At 42.7% G+C, this 22,440-nt stretch overlaps 1 long non-coding RNA gene across 1 annotated transcript in view; it reads right to left on the bottom strand.

Annotated features, from left to right (window-relative positions):
- Positions 1 to 20,327: 20,327 nt before the first annotated feature.
- The window catches only part of LOC120374924, a 29,667-nt gene continuing 27,554 nt past the window's right edge, over positions 20,328 to 22,440 (bottom strand). Inside the window, exon 3 of the long non-coding RNA XR_005586342.1 lies at positions 20,328 to 20,445. This is a non-coding gene — a long non-coding RNA (uncharacterized LOC120374924). The remainder of the gene's footprint in view (positions 20,446 to 22,440) is intronic.

Consider the following 22,440-nt stretch of genomic DNA (forward strand, 5'->3'; position numbering starts at 1 on the left):
ATCCCTGACATAAGTAATTCAAAAATATTATAAATCAATATATTCAAGTGACAAATACATGTGAGTAAATTCCTCCAAAGTACACTAAGAGCAGAAAAACGAGGCTAAATCCGTCAAATAAATTATGGTTGTGCACAAGTTGCTGAACTCTAGTTCTCACCTGATGTGAGTTCTTCATTTTGCTGGTGAATATGAATTATTTTACAGAAATGACAAATGTAATGTAAAAAGAACTGCCAACACAGCTTTATTCCTCTGGAACGATGCAGGTTACAAAGCTCAGGACAAAGCATGTGAGAGACAGAGATAAAGCATAATCAGTCAAATAGATCTGGCAAAGGTATGAGCTCTCGAGGAGCCTGACCCCCTTGATGGCATGTTACAAAACCCTGCTCTTTTATAAAGCCCTCCCTCATCATAAAGTGACCGAATTTATATATCTAAGCAGAACCTCCAATATATAAGGAAGGGAGAAGACTCCATGAAGTCCCATTGGCAACTGCTCTGCAAATCTAATTTAGTTGGCAAGTGCTTAAATACTATGGCAATGGATACTAGAGAGGACCCTGATTTTTTTTTCTGTACTATTAACATTTATATAAAGACTTAAATCCTTTTGAACTTGATCAGAGTAAGGTTGGGAGAGGCAGGGAGGAGAGGAGGGGGTTGAGAAGGATAGTGTTGCAATATACTGGTTAGCACCATGCACAAGTACACTGGATAAGGAGGTTAAGGTTTTAACAATAACAATATATAACCTTGATACTTTCAGTGTTCTTAGCTAGTTTGTGTACTGCATGATTAAAAAACTCAATTTATTATGGGCAAAAACTTGCCCTGGGTTGTGCAGAAGTAAAGTACTGGGATAGAGATGTAATGGAATGGAAAGAGAAGATAGAGAGTAGAGGGGTCCCATTTCTAATCTCTGTACCTCCACTGTATGGAGCATCTACCCCAGTGCTCCAGAAAGAACTAGGAAGGAGAACTGGCTTCTGAGCCAGCTGCTACACCATATGCCAGATGGAACTCATCTGCATGCTCGAGAGTGCCTCTCATCTTGGGCAGCTTCTAAACTGCAGTTAGCAACATGTGTTTTCTAGGAATGCCCGATGCACCTTTTTAGAGACGTGTTGATGAAGGGAACGTGCATCCCAGTAATTGTGTTTCTATGAAGACATTTTGCACATACAAATAACAAGTTTTTCAGTTCATTGGAAATTTAAAAAAAAGTTTTGTGCTGAACTAAGTATCAATTTTTTGGCAAATTAAGACATTAAAAGAAGGCATTTTGTGCCAAACAACGTCTCATTTCAATTTGAAGCTTTATGTTTTGTTTCCTTTTAAAATAAAATTAAAAGAAATTTCAAAATGAAAATTCATTTTGAATCAAAACATCTTTTTGAAAATATCAAAAAAGTTTTGATTTTTTTCATTTTTATCCCCCCACCCAGTTAAAATTGTTTGCCAAAATCCACATGAACTCGCAAAATGTTTCTGTGTCACTGATTAGGTTGAAATATTTCACTCAGCTCTAATTTTTCAGGATTCTCACACTTAAGGCTTAGCTCCTTAATGTGAGACCAGTAAAACTATCATAGCTCTTGAAGGTTTCTGTCCTTGAGAAGACAAAGTCAATGGGGATACTCATGTGAGCACGTGTTTACCCACATTAATAAGGGTTCCATATTAATAAGGGCTCCACAAACCCCTGCACTGTGATCAGAATACATGACCTTTGATTCTAAAACCACAAGCTTCTGTCTATTGAGCTAAAGAAGCTGTTTAATTAGCTCAGCAGCTAACAGAATTGGTATAAATGAGTAGACGTGAGCTATTCCAGCAGGTAGACAGCAGTGAGGTATACATACAAATGAGCTACTCTGACTGCCTCCCATCATTCCCCACCTGCGGCCTTTTCAATGCACCTTCATTTTGTGCTACATAAACTGTGAGACAGAGCATCTGCCTCTAAGGAAGAAAGAAAACAAAAACTATCCATGATATAAACCATTTTCTTAAACTATCTGGCTCAGGAGGATGAAGTCTGATTAAAAGGAGATTAAATAGGCTTAGCTTGACATATTGAAACAACTGTGTGGGATCCCAAATCTTGTTATCAGTACCATATAAAATTGTCCTATCTATCTAACTAGAATTGCATTTTCTATCTCCGGTATATGATAAATATTATTCTACATAGGGTGAATCTGAAGGTTACAGAATCCTTAGTCACGTGAATTCCCTAGTTTATGACAATTGTCCTCTCTAGGAGGAGCATTCTGTGTAAGCTCTTTTATTTTGATTATATGCATATACAGTTCACCCTAGTTGAAGAAATACATGAGAATTTTTTTTTAATTAATAGCAACTAACGTTTCCAGGTTGTATTCGCAGTTATTTCAATTTCTATTCTATTATCTGCTGAAAAATACTTCAGTAACTTTTGTACAATAAAACAGTTCAAATGGGAGCTGTGAGTTCAATACTAAAATGTTTGGCCAATGCTCATTCACGGGAAGCCAATATCTTGGCTGGGGTTATAGGCTGAATGTTCATATTAATGTTCATATCACCTCAGCACATCTCTATGGTTTTATTTTTAATGATACTGTATTGGTTAAAGAATACAGTAAGCATTTTATTGAGATTTTGACTTGCTTGGGGGAACCAGATTGAATCATTATATTATTATATATTATATTGGCATCTGTTATTACCAATCAATGTTAAGGATAACCTAGTTACCAAGAAGGCAAAGGAATGCAATGATGTTCATATACATTAATTGATGCGTACAGTAATCTTTTTGTTATTCTTCAGGCTGACCTGTCACACCTTATTTATAGTTTAATTCTGAATGAGAAAGAGAAATCAAATTAGCTGCTTATTGTGAATGTTGCAGAATGTTAACACAGATTATGCTCAAAACCTGAACATATAGTTCATAGTGCTACTCCTGATTTTGATGGCTTAAAGAGTCCACTAGAGAGAAGTTTACTGAGCAAAGTCCTCATTGTTTACTGTAAGTATACAAAGGAAGTGGTTGAATTATTTTTTGCAAATACATTATCTGTCAAATTTAGCTTTTTTTCTCTTTGCAAATAATTTGTGATCTAATCCAGATTTCTGTAAATTGATTTGTTATTTGCAATATTCACCAAATAGTTTGTGCCAGCATCTGTCAGCCTGTGGAGTGGTCAACAACCGTTTACTTTAACTATTTTCTATTCATTATGGTAGTGTGTGTTTGCTCTCCTAAAGCACTAAAACTAATGACAATGAAAAATGTATAACAGTGAATAATTTTGTTCATGTGCAAATATCACAGTGCACAAATTGTTCACATGTGAATACAAGTAACTGTAGGAAAACAGAAATTCCCTAAACATTTCATAGGTTCATGGATTGTAAGGCCAGAAGAGACCACTGTGATCATCTAGACTGATCTATAGAACTTCCCTGAATTTCTGTTAGAAAGACATCCAATCTTGAATTAAAGATTCCCAGTGATGGAGAATCTCCCAAAATTCTTTGTAATTTGCTCCACTGGTTAATGACCCTCACAGTTAAACATTTGCACCTTATTTCCAGTCTGAATTTCTCTAGTTTCAACTTCCAGCCATTAGATCTTTTCTATCTTTGTCTGTTTGATAATGGGATCCTCAATCTATTATTTGTGCAAACAAAATACCTTTGCTTAAATACTTGTGAACAGAGAATAACAAGGTGAAGAAAAAAAAAGCCATTCAGGATTCCCAGAAATGTTCATAAACTCTCTCCACTTTCTTCCCCCCAGAATAAAACCTCCTATAGTTTGTAAGTGAGACTTTTTTTTTGAATAGTACAATTTAAGTTCTGCCAATAATTTAGTGACAATCATCCAGCAGTCAGATTTTTAAGTACAGGTAATATGAGATAAGAGTTTTAAGATTTGCTACAAAAACATAAATACACACAGGAAACAAATACTTTTATCAGGAAAATGGGTTACACACTACTAGGAAGTAAAAAAAAAACGAGTTCGTCTTTCTGCAGCAAAGTGCACTTAAGCTGTCTGGACAAGTGCTGTGCCTCTTCACAAGCACTGATGAACCTTCATGGTTTTCCCATATTTGTGAAAATCACTTTGTTTAGGTGTTCACTTTTTAGGGATCCTTGTTCAAACAATGTTATTTTCTCCTAAGGACTTGAAGGATACCTCTCTGTGACATCAGTTATATGGTATATGTCCTGATCTGTACAAGAATCACAGTGCCAAATCGCAGCCGGGGTTGCATAGCCATACATGGGAGTAGGGGAACATAAGGTGTCTCCTTATTCCCTTACAAAGCTATCCATAGCCTGAGTATTGTGTAGAGCAAAAGCGCAGACTCAATGGAATCGATATCCTACCCCTCTAGGCATGTGGGTGGGAGTGAGTGAATGGTTGGGGCTTTGCCTCTTTCCCAGATGCTCTCCATCAGAGTTGTGCTGGCATATTGGGCGGAGTCTGGAGTGCCAAATAGAACAATCATCTAAACTTGAGTATTTCCATTCCAGAACCAAAAGGTGAAATCCTGGCCCCACTGAAGTGAGTGAGAATTTGCCATTGACTTCAATGGGGCCAGGATTTCATCCAAAGGCTCCAGGGCAATTCTGGATTTGCATTTAGCTGCTGCATCCCCTACCAAAATGATATAGGCTTTTTATTCTTTAGTCTGTAGGGCAAGGACCAGAATTTCTTCCTAGTATTCGTGTTTCTCATGAAAACCATGAACCAGTTCTACCTTTCTAGGTACTTATAAGGCCCACATTACCATAGTATCTGAGTGCCTCAAACTACTTAGTACATTTATCCTCACAAGACCACTGTGGGGTAAGGAAGTGCTATTATCCCATTTTACAGATGAGAAACCAAGATCCAGAAAGACTAAGTGATTTGCCAAAGATCTGAGTTTGTGGCAGAGCAGGGAATTCAACATGTCTCCCCCAAGTCAGCACCCTAGCCATTGGATCATCCTTCCTCTCACTTCTCCCACTCCAACCTCCTTAATAACACTAATGGACACATCCTTTTTAAGAATTTCCCTAGAAACAGGAGGATGTTTCCAGACTGCAAACTCAGCAATAGTTCACTCCAGAAATTAAAAGAATCTATTGTTTCAATCAGTGAAGGTTCAAAGAGTTCAACTATACTCAATCTAAAGCTAGGCTTTCTCAGGAACATTAGATAACATCTTCAAAAGCACCTAAGTCCCATTTTCAAAATGGAAGGTGACACTTAGGAGACTAAGACTTTCATAACTCTGTTAAGTCAATGGCAGTTAGGCGCCCAACTGCCATTTGTGCCTTTGAAAACCTCCCCCTACATTTTTTAAAAGCAGGATAAAAAAAGGGGGTCAACGAAACAGAAGTCTCTTTCATACCAAGAGTAATGCAACAAATACATAACGAGTCTTTTTATCTATTGAAAAGGAGAGTGAGCAAGCCTGAAGTCAAGCCATCCCAGGCTGTGATCTTGTCAGATCACACAAGCTAAAGCTGGACTGTACTTGAATGGGAGATCTTCAAGGAAATCCCAGTGTGGGGCAAAAAGCGGTGTTGATGCCTGATGCTTCCGTCTGAATCAAATACTGAACTAATGGCCCTGCATGGCGGAAGGATGCACTCTGCTGTTGGAGGTGCTATCTTCTGAAGCAGACATAAATGGAGGTCCAGACCACTTGTGGTCTTCAAAAATTCCCTGGCACTTTTCACAGGAATAAGCACATTGCCTGTATAAAACTTGGCCAAATCCTACTCCCCGTTAATGTTCCCCTTGTATTTCCAACTGAATATAGTATTGCTTATACTTTTTGCACCCCTAATTGTGTGTCATGTTGCGGTTTTTGTTATGTAGCTGCCACGTCTACTTCACCAGTAATGTGCAAGCAGTGAAGTAGCACACAGAGTAGATACAGAAACATAAGGACCTTCACAGTCTGGTACATAAGAATCCCCCTTAATCTTCAATAAAGCTATCAATGCAGAGAAAATTAGAAGAGTACAGGAATACAGTGCAGTACAATTGTCACTAAGAAACTCTTGAACTCTCCTGTAGTTTTAGCATCTATTCAATGGGTAAGTGAGGAGAAAATATAAATCCTGATTCTGTATCAACCACTAAGACATATCTCCCATTAAGGTATTTCTGCTTCCACCTTCCCTCCGGGTTTCCACCAGGATAAATGTGTGAATTTAACACATTAGATTATCTAACCTCCCCACAGCTCTGAGAGGTGGCTAGGTATTATCACAGATGAGGAAACTGAGGGACCAAAAGGCTCCGTGGTCCATGAGCAGCAAATAAGAATATGTTTGAATTCAGGAAAAGATGGACACAGCCTTTATGTTGAGTGCTCAGCTAGTTTCTGAGTGCACTAGCAGCTGAGGAGGGCAGAGCAGGGGCAGTATTTTCACAACTTCTGGCCTTCCCTCCCCCTACCCCGCAAAACTTTTAGGAGCATCCATAATTTTCCACTTCAGCTCCCTACTATGTGTTCTAATAGCCACAATTGAAAAATCACCCTGTGTGTGATTGGACCAAGATGGCACCAAAAGTGTGCAACAGTGACAGGAAGAGAACCCAGGTCTCCTGACTCCTATGCCTGTGCCTAAACCAAACTGCCCTTCCAGCCAGGAATGTAAGCTCTCTTGTTAAGAACTGGTGACAGGCTCTGCCATAGGATACAATGCTGCCCCGTAACTAGTCCTGTCAAGGCTATATTATCTAACTGGCCAAATGTGATCTGAGAGAGAGAGAGTGGAGCCCTTACACAACCGCATATGACTAAGTTCCCACTGAAGAGAACTGTAGGTTGAGTAAGACCTCCACAATCAGACTCTATGGAACAAGAGCAAGGTATAACCCAGCATGAGTTAGAAAACTGTTCCAGAGAGGAGAGATCAGTGGTTCACAATCAAGTTGGAAGGATGTATCAAGTGGAGTCCCGCAGGGATCAGTTCTGGGTCCAGTTCTGTTCAATATATTCATCAGTGATTTAGTTAATGGCATTGAGAGTACATGTACAAAGTTTGCAGAAGATACCAAGCTGGGAGGGGTTGCAAGTGCTTTGAAGGATGGGATTAAAATTCAAAATGATCTGGGCAAACTGGAGAAATGGTTTGAGGCAAATAGAATGAAATTCAATAAGGACAAATGCAAATAATGTCCGTGCCAAAACAGATGCGATTTCTGGACACAAACATCATCGGTCGGCATTTCCGTCAGCCTCCCAGCGTCGATTTCTCCCCATTGCACTCATTTCCGGTGGGATAATTCCAGCCTCCCCGCCCAAAACCATTTTTCCTGGGTTTTCTCCAGTGCCTCCTGCCCCCTGACAGCTTTTCCACGGCTGGGGTGGTTCCCGGCAGCGTTCCCTCCCTTCCCCCTCGCAGCAGCAGAGCAGCACCTGAGAGCAGCAAGCATGGACCCTGCTCAGTTTAACACCTAGCACAGCGAGCACAGCATGGACTTGCACCATCACCGGCACAGCGCCACCAGGGCGTTTAAACACCTCGCAGCGCAGCGATGAGTTATGAGGTGACACCGCAGGGATAGAGAGGCGGAAGAACAGGCGGGCGCGCTGAGATCCTGATGAGTGGGGGCATGAGGACCTGGAACGCGGGCCCCGGCAAAACTGGTGGAAGGACTGACTGGTGGGACCATTGATTTTGTTGCAGGTGGGCCTCATTCCCAGTGGGACGCACTTTCTTGGCCTGGTGGACATGGTTGTGGAACTTCTGACTGGTGTGCCCCTGCTGTGAAACGCCAAGGCGGGAGATGAGCAGAACTTCTTGTGAGATTGTTGCCCTCGCCTGAAACGCCTGAAAACGCAAGACCAGACTCACAGTAGAGAGTCGACAGCTGAAGCTCTGTGGGGCATTGCAACACCAGACAGCAAGTAGCCAAAGCAATCTTGGAAAGCTGCTTGGATGGGCTGCTGGACTGCAGAAATGCAGCTGCTGCTAAGGATGGCTTGCTTGCAATCAAGTGCTTGGAAAGTGGGTGGCCGTGGGGGCCATATGATGGCTTTGCTGCAATGGGACTTGGCACTGGGGGACTATGCTGGAATGGGGGTCCTATCTAAGCCAGGCACAAGTGGAAGGCACAGGCTGGGGTGCCCAGCAATGGTGCTGCAATGGATGGTGGATGCTTGGTGAGGAGTGCAATCCACGCTACAAACATCCATGTGGAATGGGGGACTGGTTCATGATGCTCACTGTGTTCAAAGCTGCACAGAAAAAAAAATGGCCTGTCGTTATCCTGGGGGAACCCAGACCCACCCAGAAGCAGATGGCATGAAATGCCATGCCTTACACCTGCCTACTGTCAGCCTCTGTTCAATTACAGGCTGAGCAAGTGCATCATGGTGCAGCCTGGTGGTGGTGGTCCGTCAGTGCACTTTGTGCTGCCAAGTACAGGCTGGTGTGGCCAGACGCGTGGTGGCTGCCGTTGCTCGGGCTCGCTTTTTACTTTGCTGGCTCAGCCCTCTGAATGTGTAAGATCCCTGTGCCTATGTTGCTGCTCTTTGCTGTCACCTCACCTGGTCTGTGAGAGTAAGGCCAACCACACAATGGCTGAGGGAGGCAGGGAGGCTACACCAGGCTACCGAGAAGAGCAGCACCAGAGGAGATGCAAGAGCATGGCAGGGGTACAGGTGGGCATCAGAAGCTGAGCACCAGTGTGATTTGACTTGTTGTCTGTGTGCCTAACTCCCCTCCCCTTTGAGTACAGCCCAACCCACAACCCTCCCCTCCCTCATTTAACAGCATTCTCCTTTCTTTTTTCACTTCATTATAAAAATATTAAAAAAGTTTTTCATGCTAAAAAGAGGAAAAGGGGAAGAGGAGGATTGAAAAAGAGAAGGGAGGAGAAGGTTTGGAGGGAAACGGAAAAATTCTGGATGGCCACGGGGTGGGGTGGATGGGCGGTCCGGGGGGGGGTTGGTCTGTCGGGGGGTGGAGTGGGGAGGGTGACTGACAACATGGGGCAGGGGAGGTAAGGAGAGGGAGAGCTGAGCGGAGGGAGGGGCTGGAACAGCAGGGCATCCTGCTGAGCTGATCTGTGATCTGCTCCTGCTGCTCCCCAAGACAGGCCCAGCACCAGCAGCAGATCACCGCTTGCCGCCAGAGCCTGATTGATCTTCCGCTCGCCGCCGCTCCTGATCCCTCCTTGTCCTCCCTTTCCTGCCTCCCTCCCCTCTTCCTCCTCTCCTCACTCCTTCACGTCCCACTTCTCCCGTTCGTCCACTCACCTCCTCCTTTTTCAATTTTTTTCCTTCTCCTCATCATTTCATCTTCCTCTTTCATACTATCTATCTTCCTTTAATCTCTGATCTCTTCTTTCTCATTCTTTTTCCTTCAGCCTTTCTTTTTGGGAGGCCTGCTTGGAGGAGAGACGTATTTAAAAATTAGCATTTTACAGAGATAATAATATATGAGAACAGAATTTTACAGACAATGGTTATACTCTTTCACACAGTGATAAGCACTATTCACCTTACATAGCTACAATTTTTTCCATGAGATTTCATTTTCATCTTAATATCTGACTGCTTATCCTCCAGTGCTACACACACACACACACAGGCAGCAGCATCAGGATTCAGCTTGCATAAGCCCATGTCCAGCGCATGGCTCTCAGATTTACCCCTCCCCCAGATCTCTGGCTAGCTGCTCGCCCCCTCACCCTTCCCAACCAACCTCCCCCTCCTTGGCTTGTGCTTGTGTAGCTTGGGAGTAGCTCCAGAAAGATCACCCCCCCAAAAGATCCCTCCCCCCTCCTCCTTTTTAAGCTGCTGCATTCCATTTTGCCAGAAGAAATTTTGCCACCCCCATCCTGAAAACTAAGAAAATTACCTTATTGATCTTATTTTGAATTCCTTTGCTGAGGATAACAGAACTGCTGATAGCAGAGATGCTTCAGAACAGGATGCTATAATGCCAGCATGCCACTTAATGCCCACAGTCCCGCTTTTGCTGAGATGATGCCACAATGATACCTGATTACTTGTGGCATGTATGGGGCAGAAACCACGGCATGGTAAGAGAAAATGCCTTGCCCAGAAACCTTCTGCTGCCTGCTTCTGGAGTACTCTAGAGAGCTTCATCGAGAGAGTCCTGGAGGGATTTCTCTCAACATCTGGACATGTAAAAAACTTTCCGTAACTATACTGTCTGCGAATGCAATCCTAAATCATCCCAAGTCCCAATCAAAAAAAAAAGGTTTAAAAAAAACACTAAAAAAATTTAAAAAAAGGTACTGCTATTTGGAGCTCACCACTCTCCCTTCATTTTCTGCAGTAGTTGCTTGGGGAGGGGCAGATGGGGGCTGGGAGCAGTGATAAAAGCTCCTGGCTGCTGGGGGGGGGTGGTGTGTGGGTCTCTCTGTCTTCTCTTCTCTCTTCTTTCTTTCTCATCTTCTCTTCCTCTCTCCTCATCAGCAGCATATCCTCATTACACCCCCACCTCGAATCCACAGTCAGGGGGGGCCAGGCTCTAAATTGCATGCAGCATGTGCGCAAGCAGCAGCTCAGCATGCATTTTTTCGGACGACCCCCTTGCTTCTTTGCTTTTTTGGTTTTCTTTGTCTGAGCTCTGAGGCTCACTCTGCACTGCACTGCGTGCCTGCTCCCTGGCCTTTAGCAGTCATATAGCCTTAGAGATTCTTCTTCTTTTTTTTTTTTCTTTTTTTTTTTTCTTCTGTAGGCAGAGAATCATCTCAATAATCATCTCCCCCTCCCAGATCCCATTACTCCCTCATGCTTCCATGCTTGCTCTTTTTTGGTCTCTCTTTTGATTCATTGTTTGTGCTGCTGTGCTGTGCTGGGTGGCTGTGATGATGATGACCTCACGCTGTGAAGGAAATGAATTTCAAAAGTTTTCAAAGTTTTCAGCTTTGTCCTCCTGGCCAGTGCATGCATTGATGCTGTCCATGTCCAGAGCGGTGTGTGGTGGGATGGGGGATAGCCCCCCGGGAGCCAAATACGCCACACACTACACACTAACCCTATTCGATTATTATATTACCGATATTAGCTACTCCTCTCCGTCGGGCAGGATAAAGAACCGATAAAAGAGCCATTAAAAATAATATAAGGTGCTAGTGTGTGTGATTGGTTGTGGCGTTAAATCGGTTTTACACTCGTAAAACCGATTTAAACGCCTAGTGTAGACCAGGCCTAACTCAATTTAGGAAGGAACAATCAGTTGCACACAAACAATATGGGAAATGACTGCCTAGGAAGGAAAGGGATCTGAGGGTCATAGTGGACCACAAGCTAAACATGAATCAACAGTATAATGCTGTTGCAAAAAAATCAAATATCATTCTGGGATGTATTAGGAGTATTATAAGCAAGACATGAGAAGTAATTCTTCTGCTCTACTCTGCGCTGTTTATGTCTCAAGTCCAGTTCTGGGCGCCACATTTCAGAAAAGATATGGACAAATTGGAGAAAGTCTAGAGAAGAAAATAATTAAAGATCTAGAAAACATGACCCATGAAAACAGGGAAGATTAAAAAAAGGCTTTGTTTAGTCTGAAGAAGAGAAGACTGAGGGGGGACATGATAACAGTTTTCAAGTGCATAAAAGGTTGTTGCAAGGAGGAGGGAGAAACATGGTTCTCTTTAACCTCTGGGGATAGGACAAGGAACAATGGGCTTAAATTGCAGCAAGGGCCGTTTAGATTGAACATTAGAAAAAACTTCCTAACTGGCTGGGTAGTTAAGAACTGGAATAAATTGCCTAGGGAGGTTGTCAAGCTCTAAATCATCCCAGCCAGGGATTTGTCAAGCCTGACCTTAAAAAACCTCTAAGGAAGGTAACCCAGTCCAGTGCTTGACCACAGTCCAGTGCTTCTTGTAGTGTGGGGCCCAAAACTGGACACAGTACTCCAGGTGAGGCCTCACCAATGCCAAATAGAGGGCAATAATCACGTCGCTCGATCTGCTGGCAATGCTCCTACTTATACAGCCCAAAATGCTATTAGCCTTCTTGGCAACAAGGGCACACTGTTGACTCATATCCAGCTTCTTGTCCACTGTAACCCCTAGGTCCTTTTCTGCAGAACTGTTGCCCAGCCATTCGGTCCCTAATCTGTAGCAGTGCATGGGATTCTTACGTCCTAAGTGGAGGACTCTGCACTTGTCCTTGTTGAACTTCATCAGATTTCTTTTGGCCCAATCCTCTAATTTGTCTAGGTCCCTCTGTATCCTCTCCCTACCTTCCAGCATATCTACCACTCCTCCCGGTTTAGTATCATCTGCAAACTTGCTGAGAGTGCAGTCCACCCCATCCTCCAGATCATTAATGAAGATACTGAACAAAACTGGCCCCAGGACCGATCCTTGGGGCACTCCGCTTGATACGGGCTGCCAACTAGACATGGATCCATTGATCACTACCTGTTGAGCCCAATGATCTAGCCAGCTTTCTATCCATCTTATAGCCCATTCATCCAGCCCATATTTCTTTAGAGCAGTGTTTCTCAAACTGGGGTCACTGCTTGTGTAGGGAAAGCCCCTGGCTGGCTGGGCCGGTTTGTTTACCTGCTCCATCCACAGGTCTGGCCGATCGCAGCTCCCACTGGCTGTGGTTCGCCGCTGCAGCCCAATGGGAGCTGTTGGAAGCACCAGCCAGTACGTCTCTTGGCCCGCGCCGCTTCCAGCAGCTCCCATTGGCCTGGAGCAGAGAACCGCAGCCAGTGGGAGCCGCAATCGTCTGGACCTGCAGATGGGGCAGGCAAACAAACCAGCCCAGCCCGCCAGGGGCTTTCCCTATACAAGCGGCGACCTCTGTTTGATAAACACTGCTTTAGAGTCCTTAGAGAGCAGTCAGTGAATCCAACTACAATACTATCCAGCCATAGGTTAATATTCAAAAATATATCTTTTTTTTGCCTGAACACTTGTAGAGATACTCTAGTTACAGACATGCTACTTTGCACTACTCAGGAATCACTCCTGAAATGGAGTGCATCTGAAGAAGTGAGCTGTAGCTCATGAAAGCTTATGCTGAAATAAATTTGTTAGTCTCTAAGGTGCCACTAGTACTCCTGCTCTTTTTCCTGAAATGGAGAACTTTTCTAAATGTAATTTAAAAGGTTCAATGATTTTATTTCTAATTTCTTAACACTAACATATGTGCATGTTATTCTGATCTGCTACTTTGTCTAAAACCCATCTAGGCCCTCTATAACCAATCCTTTTGCTATCCATATTTCATCCATTCCTATTGTCTCCAGTTCTCTCTCTGTTGTCTGTCAAAAGTTGATCCATGACTTACCCAGAAGCCAAGTACTGGAATAACTCTACTATCTCTGATATAAATTATTTATGGCAATTTATAAGTGGTCCATTGCTTTCTTTTATCACTTGTTTACAGTGTATATATAGAAAAGTCCCTAATTATTGATACCTCATCTTCAATTAGTTATTTGTCAATTTGGCATTTTGGGCCGTATAAGTAGGGGCATTGACAACAGATTGAGGGACGTGATTATTGCCCTCTATTTGACACTGGTGAGGCCTCATCTGGAGTACTATATCCAGTTTTGGGCCCCACTCTACAAGAAGCATGTGGAAAAATTGGAAAGAGTCCAGCAGAGGGCAACAAAAATGATTAGGGGCCTGAGCACATGACTTATGAGGAGAGGCTGAGGGAACTGAGAGTGTTTAGTCTGCAGAAGAGAAGAATGAGGGGGGGATTTGATAGCTGCTTTCAACTACCTGAAAAGGGGTTCCAAAGAGGATGGATCTAGGCTGTACTCAGTGGTACCAGATGATAGAACAAGAAGTAATGGTCTCAAGTTGCAGTGCGGGAGGTTTAGGTTGGATATTAGGAAAAATGTTTTCACTAGGAGGGTCGTGAAGCACTGGACTGGGTTACCTAGGGAGATGGTAGATTCTCCTTCCTTAGAGGTTTTTTAATGTCAGGCTTGACAAAGCCCTGGCTGGGATGATTTAGTTGGGGTTTGGTCCTGCTTTGAGCAAAGGGTTGGACTAGATGACCTCCTGAGGTCCCTTCCAACCCTGATATTCTATGATTCTATGCTTCTTTTTAGTCTTTTCTGCTTCTTTTTAAAACTCTTCCAGTTCATTTCCTTCCTTGGTGCCTCTTTCTTTTTAAATATCCTCTCTATACCTCAATCTCCTGAGGCCCAAAAGTGAGAGATAAGAAGGAGCAAAGAGCCAACATAGAGGGACACAATAATAGTGTCAGAAAATGTACATGAATCATTATTTTAGCATAAATCCTGTTGTCAATGACAGCAGTGTGAGAGCAGTGAGCATTTTCTCGTGATATTAGGAGTTTCAGTACAGTGAGCAGGGGAAAGGATGCACCCCCGGAAAGGGGACAACCTCCATGCTGCTGTCTCTGGATGGGTGGGTGTTGTGTCTTTTGTTCTTTACAGAACACAAGTCCATTTTCCCAAAGAGCCAGACATCTGTAAACCTTTTTTCTGTCATCTCTAAATGAGCATTTAATTTACAGTCTTGGGGCCTGCAGGCTGCACTGCAATTTCCTTTTCAGTTTTACTAGCCCTCTACGAACACTCCCTATTTCCTGGATTAGGATCCCACTCTCGTTGCTAATTGTGGTGCCTTTTGATCTTTACACAATCAATGTAATAGGACGGACCAACCAGGGTACACTGTAGTCCAAATAACCCTGTTTACTCACTATATACAATATGCAAGGTCTAGCTACATAGATACACTATGGCTCTGGCAGCTTTCTGGTGGCTTCAAAGACACAGAAGACAATGAGCAACACAAACTCTTTAAAGGGATATTACCTAATCCCTACACACTACAATGTCACTCCTACTAGCATAAGAAGGGAACCTTCTGGAGTTTGTGGTGGAGTTTTTGCTTTTGCTGGTTTTTAAATAGAACAGACAAGCAGAATCAAGTAAGACAAATTAGTCTGTGAATGAGTCTCTCAGAGGGAAATATAGTATTCTCATCACTTGGGAAATTTAAAATTAGACTGCATAAGATACAAGCAAAAGCTTCTTTGTAATGAACAATTTGTAGGACATAGTGTAGATGACCTCATAAGTATTGTCTATCTCTACCTCTGTGATTCAATAGACCTTGAAAGTTATGTTATTTTACTTCATATAGGTCTCTAGTCACCTGTTTAGCTCTAGTTCCAAGCATACTGGTCTAAATTGATGTTTTAGGACCCAGTTGTGCAAGTCATAGTCATGCTGGTGAGCACCAATTCATATGAACAATCTGATATGGGTGGTGTGATAAAAGCATGAGCTAGTATAACATACTGGTGATTGCCCTTCTGTGCAGAACCATGGAGGATATGAGTCTGTAACAGCCCCAGCTAGAGAGTCTAGGCTTAACTCTTAATAAATCTATGATTCAAATGTTCCACTGAATTTAATAGGACTATTCATGTGAGTAACATGAGCTTGCCAACTTGAGCCTGGGTTGTATAATTGGGCCCCGAAATCTGTGTGGTTTTTTTCCTGGAATGAATTTTGATTGTGGTTTGTCTATTGGTATCTAAAATATTTTCTTTTCCATTTCTCATTTCCCATGTATTATTGAATTTTATACAAATTTTCCTTTGCTCATTTCACTTTCCTTGGAGTCTGATTCTCCAGAAGTCCGGTATATTGGCGTTACTACGCTATCTAGAGACCCTCATCAGCATTTTAAAGCTGATGGTATAATGGAAGAACAAAGAGTCGATGTGCTAAAAGAAGGCTTTGTGTGATAAATGTCTTAACAGAATCTGTGACATCTCATTGAGCTAAAATTGCATGCATGAAACAGCCCATTTTCCTGAGGTCATCAGAAGGGTAAACCATTCTCATGACAACACTGTAAAAGTGCCATCGTTTTATGTAAAGCAATTTTGCAGTACAGTCTACCTCACATTGGGCAATTTGTCCAGGAATAAAAGGTAAGCGTGCACTTTATATGATCATTCCTGTTTGAGGAATTTCACCATCTACATTGCAGTAAAGAGAGTGAATAAGAAGCGGAACCTAAAAGAAAAGAGATGAAAGGAGAAAATGGCATAAGATGGAAGTTGTGGAAGAATAATAGCAGAGCAACCAATTGTGCTGTAGTTAAAATTAAGCTAGGGGACCAGATTCTGCCTTGGCATCATGAAGATCTTAAAGAGGGTGGAACCAGCCTTTGATGACTAATTCTCAGCATAATAGGGTTCTCAAGTGCCATAGAGCTGCCACAATAGCAGTATGCCATGTGCCACTCACAACTTGCAGTGTTGCACAAGTGCTGTGGGTTCTGGCAATTTTTGACTGTGAAACGACTCACAGGAAGCTATTGCAGTCAAGTGTAAATTAGAGCAACCCTAAGAAAGCTGTAACTTGCTTAGGCTAGGCAGGCTTAAGGAAATGGAAGATACAAATGCAACTTAAAGCCGAGCCCCAAAACAGAAAATTCTGCCCCAAAATTAACATTGTTTTAACACCAGCTGTTCAACTTTTTATTTGTGTGCATAACAATAAACCCATGCTATGGTTTGGAAAACAACAACATTTATTCTATTTTTTTTTTTGCAATTTTATTTTTTTACTTTATTTGAAATACAGTACTACCTCATTTATCAGAGCCTCCATCACCCAGCTCTTTGGAGTAATCGAACCACCAGAGCACACACAAGAATATATTAATGCTTTAGCCCCAAGCACCCCGACCCAGGGCTGACAGCCTAAGTGGGGGCTGACAGCCCAAGCCCCTCCTGATTATCTGAAGTTTTGATTATCCAATATGGACCTGGTCCCAGTCAGATTGGCTAAACAGGGTTCCACTGTATATTAAAAAGCACTTGTGGACAAGCATAAAATGCTGACAAAGGTCTACCCAAATAAACTTTAAATTAATCCCAGATAGTCACCTTACTAAGGCAGAAGACTTACTTTGTATTTATGTACTTTCATATTACATACTCGTATACACACACGTATATTTTACACCTATATATGTGTAGCCCTCTCCCCCTTTCCTCCCTGGGTTACTTGTGAGCAGGCAACACTCACCTGTGTGCCTGGGCACCTGATGATGTTGACATTAAAGGAGATTCTAAGTATCCCCGTGGTGATGTTGGATAGATGGGAATCCTCTATTCACCCCTCTGCTGCAGTCCCATTTCTCCTAAAAGAATTTACTATTGGCGGTGCCTCTACCTGGCTGGCCCCCGTACACACTCAATGGCGTGCCCTGGGAACCTCCAGGAATAAATCCATTCTAATAATAATAATCCATCATCATCTGTGGCATGGGTGTAACTCAAAAATACCAATTATAAGAATATTTGAGGTATATTATTTATATTAGAGTTAACACACCTTTACTTAACAATTTAAAGAAACAGGGTATAACAGATTAAGATTAAATGTTGCTACTAATTTAAACCCATAAGGGGCAGTTGAATAAAATCAATTAACAAATATAGCGTAGTCATAAATGAAAATTATCTAACTGGCATTTACACTGCCGGCATTTACACCACCCAAGAGTGTACACTCCTCTGGATTTCAGAGTCCGAGACACTTGTGTGGACGCACAGGAAGATCTGCAGCTGGAGACAGCACTCTGTTGGTTTTGTGGATCAGTCCAACCAAGGCAACAAGCTGCACATCCCCTCTGAAGACTGGAGTTGGCCCCACCAAATGGCAGCAGCTCTGGGTCCTGGTTCGATGGGAAGATCGCTGTGCCTTTCCTCAGACTCAGTCTCTCTGTGGTGCCCCTTCCCTTGCAAGTACTTTCCCAAACCAGCGTGGGTGTTACTCACACCTTCACTGCAGGCCCACCTCAGTCAGCTCCAGGCACAGCAACAGTCTCTGCCCTGGCACCAGTGAAGCCACCAACAGCCTCTGAGGCTCCCTGCTCAATCAAAGTCCCAGCTCTCATCAGCAGCTTTTAGCTTCCTAGCAGCAGCTCCTGGTATGGACAGAGCTCTGCACCAGCAATCTGGCTCCTCTCCCCAAAATGGAGCCCACTGCCTGTTCTCCCCGCACTCCCTGGGAGAAGAAGTCTCTCACTCTTTCCCCAAGGCATCATGTGAATTGTAGTCTGTAAGGCTGCATTGCAGCACACAGGATTTTCCCATCTGGAACACTCCAAATAAAGTTCAGAGGCCCCTCTAGTAAAGGGTACCTACATATCAAAACACAGTACATACACATCCAAATCAACAGCAGGTTGAGAGGTATAAGTGAAGCTTCCCACTTTAGTGCATTAGACCATTTTGAGTGGGAACTGACTCCATGGATTCATAGTTTATAAGGACAGAAGGGACCATTGTGATCTAGCCTGACCTCCTGCATAACACAGGCCATAATACTTCCCTGCTGAATGTTCAATAGCTGTGCATGAACTAGAGCTTATCTTTTAGGGAAAAAAAAAATCCAATCTTGACCTAACAATTTCCACTGATGGAAAATCCACCTGAAGCCTTGGTAAATTGTTCCAATGGTTAATTACCCTCTGCACCTTATTTCTTGCCTGAATTTGTATAGCTTCCGCTTCCAGCCATTGGTTCCTATTATGCTTTTGTCTCTTAAATTAAAGAGCCTGTTATTATCACATTTCTTTTTCCCATGTAGGCACATAGACTGTATCAAATCACTCCTTAACCTTCTCTTTGATATGCAAACTCAATCTATTTAGTTTAAGTCTTTCACTATAAGACACGTTTCCAATCCTTTAATCATTCTTGTGGCTCTTCTCTGAACCCTCTCCAATTTTTCAACATAGTTCTTGAAGTGTGGACACCAAAATCGGACAAAGTATTCCAGTAGTGGTCTCACCAGTGCCAAATAAAGAGGTAATATAACCTCTCTACTTCTACTTACAATTCCCCTGCTTGTATATCCAAGGATCACATTAGCACTGAAATTGGTAGCTCATGTTCTGCTCATTATCCACATGATTACCAAGTGTTTTTCAGAGTCACTGCTTCCCAGGATCGGGTTCTCCTATCCTGTAAGTACAGCCTGCTATTTTTGGTTCCTAGATGTATGACCTTACATTTTGTCATACTGAAGTGGATATTGATTGTCTGCACCCAGCTTACCAAACGATTCAGTAAAGCTAAATCTAGCTAACCATTTGGTGCAGTATTGCTTTTTTTTTTAAACTATAATTGCAATACATTTTCCTTGAACAGAAGAGAAATAAATCCACACTTCATGTATCAAAGTACAGATCTGTGTAGCCCTTAGGATTCTAGGCTCAAATTACTGTAAATTCTCTCATTTAAACCTTTAATTTTCTCATATTCCACAGCTAGAGGGGTACCATAATAAGACAGTTAGAGGCACCCATACCTATATTGTCAGAAACTTAATTTCTCTAGGTGTAATTTCATAATTAGATTCAATTCTTCAGTCAATGAATGATTAAATATATCATGCCATTTCCTATTACTGGCAGAGGACCATCTGAACAAATTGAGCTTACCTCATTAAGCATCTACCCAGCAAGTATAGCATATTACACTCAGCTGAAGCTGATCTAATGCAGACCTTATATCACTTTAGTGTCAAGTGTTCAGCAGCCATTTCTCAAGATTCATGGATGGCAAAATAGCAATATTTATAAAACATGTCTCAAGAAATCTGCACTAGAAGGGTACATAAATGAGCTTGCATTTTAATTCAGTCACTTAGGGCCAGGTCTGGGCCAACTAGGAGCAGATAAGGAGAGTGAGACCTGCCTTTACATCTTTTTCACATCTCCACTCTCCCAGCTGCTTCCTGAGAGATTCTACGAGTAGACATCTCTCACACGGGATGGTATCCCCAGACTAGCTTTCTATAACTGGGAAATGCAGGCCACAGTCTCTGCAAATCCACACTAGGACCTGGGTAGAGGTCAAGTTTTCTGTCTGGAGACAGGTCCAGGTGGAGGAATCAGGAGCAATGTTGGCATTAGCGATGAGGCCTTGCTGAACCATGCTGATTTTATTCTCTCCTACAAACTCCCTTTCACACTCCCCTGCCAGCTAGCTCCCCTTGGTCGCTCAACATCAGGCTTTTAAGCCATTCTCTCCTAGGTCAGCCCTATCCCCTTGTTAACACACAGGGGAAGAGTGATCACAAGGATGATCAATGGTGACCAAGGATCAAAGGACAGGAGGTTAGCAGCTAGTAAGCCTCTGGCCCCTATTCCCACCCAGTCCCCAAACATACAGTCTTCAACAGACCACACAGTAAACTTTAAGTAAGCCAAAAGAACAACCAAGCAGTCAAACAAGCTTGCCCACTCACCCCAAGAAGTAGTGATTGCTCATTCTTCAGCGGGGGATCTCCCGCTCAACTCCCCCGCTTGCTAGCATCCAGGAAGCATGCTAAGTACACTTGTATACTTATAGCATGTGATGCCCATCTCAAAACCACACAAGACCACGCAATCCTCTTGTATAGCTGTGATAAGTATTAATGAAAGAGTTATTGAATAATCATTACAACCTTTCACTTGCAGTATAACACAGCAAAGCCATTATTTCTAATAAAGACAGTGCAAACATTTTAAGCACATTTTCTCTAAAACCTTTTAACATCACAACTAATGGTCATCTGATGTCTAATTCCACCTGTTTTATTTGCTACTGAATATCTGGCTATAATAAAAAACACATACAGTGCTAGACTCAGGCAACTTTAGCATGGATTCTTGGTTCAAGGGCACCCACAGAAATAATGAAACCAAAGGTGCAAACCTAGCAAGCATACACTTCTTCTAGCTGGGTGTGGAGGGGAGGCCAAGTTGGAGGGCAAGCCCACCCTGCGCTCACCCTCCAGTGATGGTTCCTATCCCAAGGGGCTGGAGGCAGTTCCCTGCTCTGGGTGTTGCATCCTAGTTCACTGGGTCATGGTGGTACTCAGGTTTGGCCTGGCTGCCTCTTTGTCAGGACAGAGGGGAGGCCCTGCCAGACCTCAGTGGCAACGCAACCCCATGCACCAGGTCACAACACCTAGAGCAAGTATCCAAGTCCAGTCCTGTGGGACAAGAACTGTGGCTGCGGGGTGAATGTGGGGTAGGCTTGCTCTCCAACACCCCCTGCCCACACCCTTGACACCAGGCTGGGATTAGGATTACAGTGCTAATCTGGGTTGTCGATGCCCCTGTGGCATTTTAATATACTGCACCCATTGAATCAGGAGGCTATATCTGGCTCAGAATAATTGTAGAAAGAATTGTAGTGAGGCCCTGCTGTAATACAAGATACAGTGCCAATTGACAACCACTGCAGGAAATAAACCTGTAGCTCCACTGGAGGAACAGAAGGTATATATGTACAGTGACAGGGTTCTGATGTTCTAGTTAAATGGAAGAACGGGACTTCAGATTTAAGACCATTATTTGTTTTCAAGGAACTGATCTAGAGAGGCATTGAATGTATTATAGCCTTCAGTAGGTCTTGCAGGTGCTCAATACTTCTCTGGTCAGGCCACAAATACACAACTGAGAACTGTCACATAGCAAAGTGGGCCATGTGATGATTGAGTTGGAAACTCCCAGTGGCAAATCCAATCAAAAATTAGAATTTACGGGGAAAAAACTAAACCAGAAAATATGGGCTGAAAAGTGCAAAAATATTTATAGTGCTTATGAAGAAGGCAGCTAATGTACCATTGTGATTTACATCAGTCCTTATACACCCACCACATTCTCTCTGTATATACAATATATAATTAGACACATGTCTGAGCTGTGAAGTTCAGTGATGTTTGGACTTGTCACTCTAGAGAGAATCTTGGATCATGAAGTTTAGATTTAAGTTTCCCTGGAGTTCAGAGGGATTTACATCTGGCTTGGCCTTATGTCCCTCTGTCTTTCAGTTTAACAATGTAGCTATTTTTTGGTGTGCACACAGGCATGAAATAGCCAAAATACATTATTCCTCCATCCCTTCACACCTTCATCACTAAAGATCAAGTCTAGCTCCCACTGAAGTCAATACAGTCAACTGTTTCCTTAGCAGTTGTATCAGTCCCTATGAGAATTACTAAACCATCATTTTCACTTTCCCTAATTTGTATGTTACAAACGAATGCAAAACATTTAAAAATTATTTTTGTTCACTGTGCCACAAAATGGTATCAATGTGGTGTGATACATTGTAGTATGAAATACTGAACCCTCCTTTCTCTGATTCCCTATATTTTTCTCAGCTTCTTCCCATTGTGTAGTCAATTCAAACAACAATGCTTAGGGCAGAATATGTCATCACAGAGCCCAGCTATGGAAAACCTGTCTTCCAGATGGTCACTCAGTAATATCCTTAGGCTGTTCAACTTGCAGTTCTGAAGTAGAGCTAAGTTTTCTGAGTAATTAGGAAGTCAAGGAATTTACTGGCGTAGTGTGTAGCAGTGTACCCATGCTCCTATGTAAATCACCATTTTTAAAGACTTTTA

This window comes from Mauremys reevesii, linkage group 11 (assembly GCF_016161935.1).
Source record: "Mauremys reevesii isolate NIE-2019 linkage group 11, ASM1616193v1, whole genome shotgun sequence".
In the NCBI taxonomy this organism is placed as follows: Eukaryota; Metazoa; Chordata; order Testudines; family Geoemydidae; genus Mauremys; species Mauremys reevesii.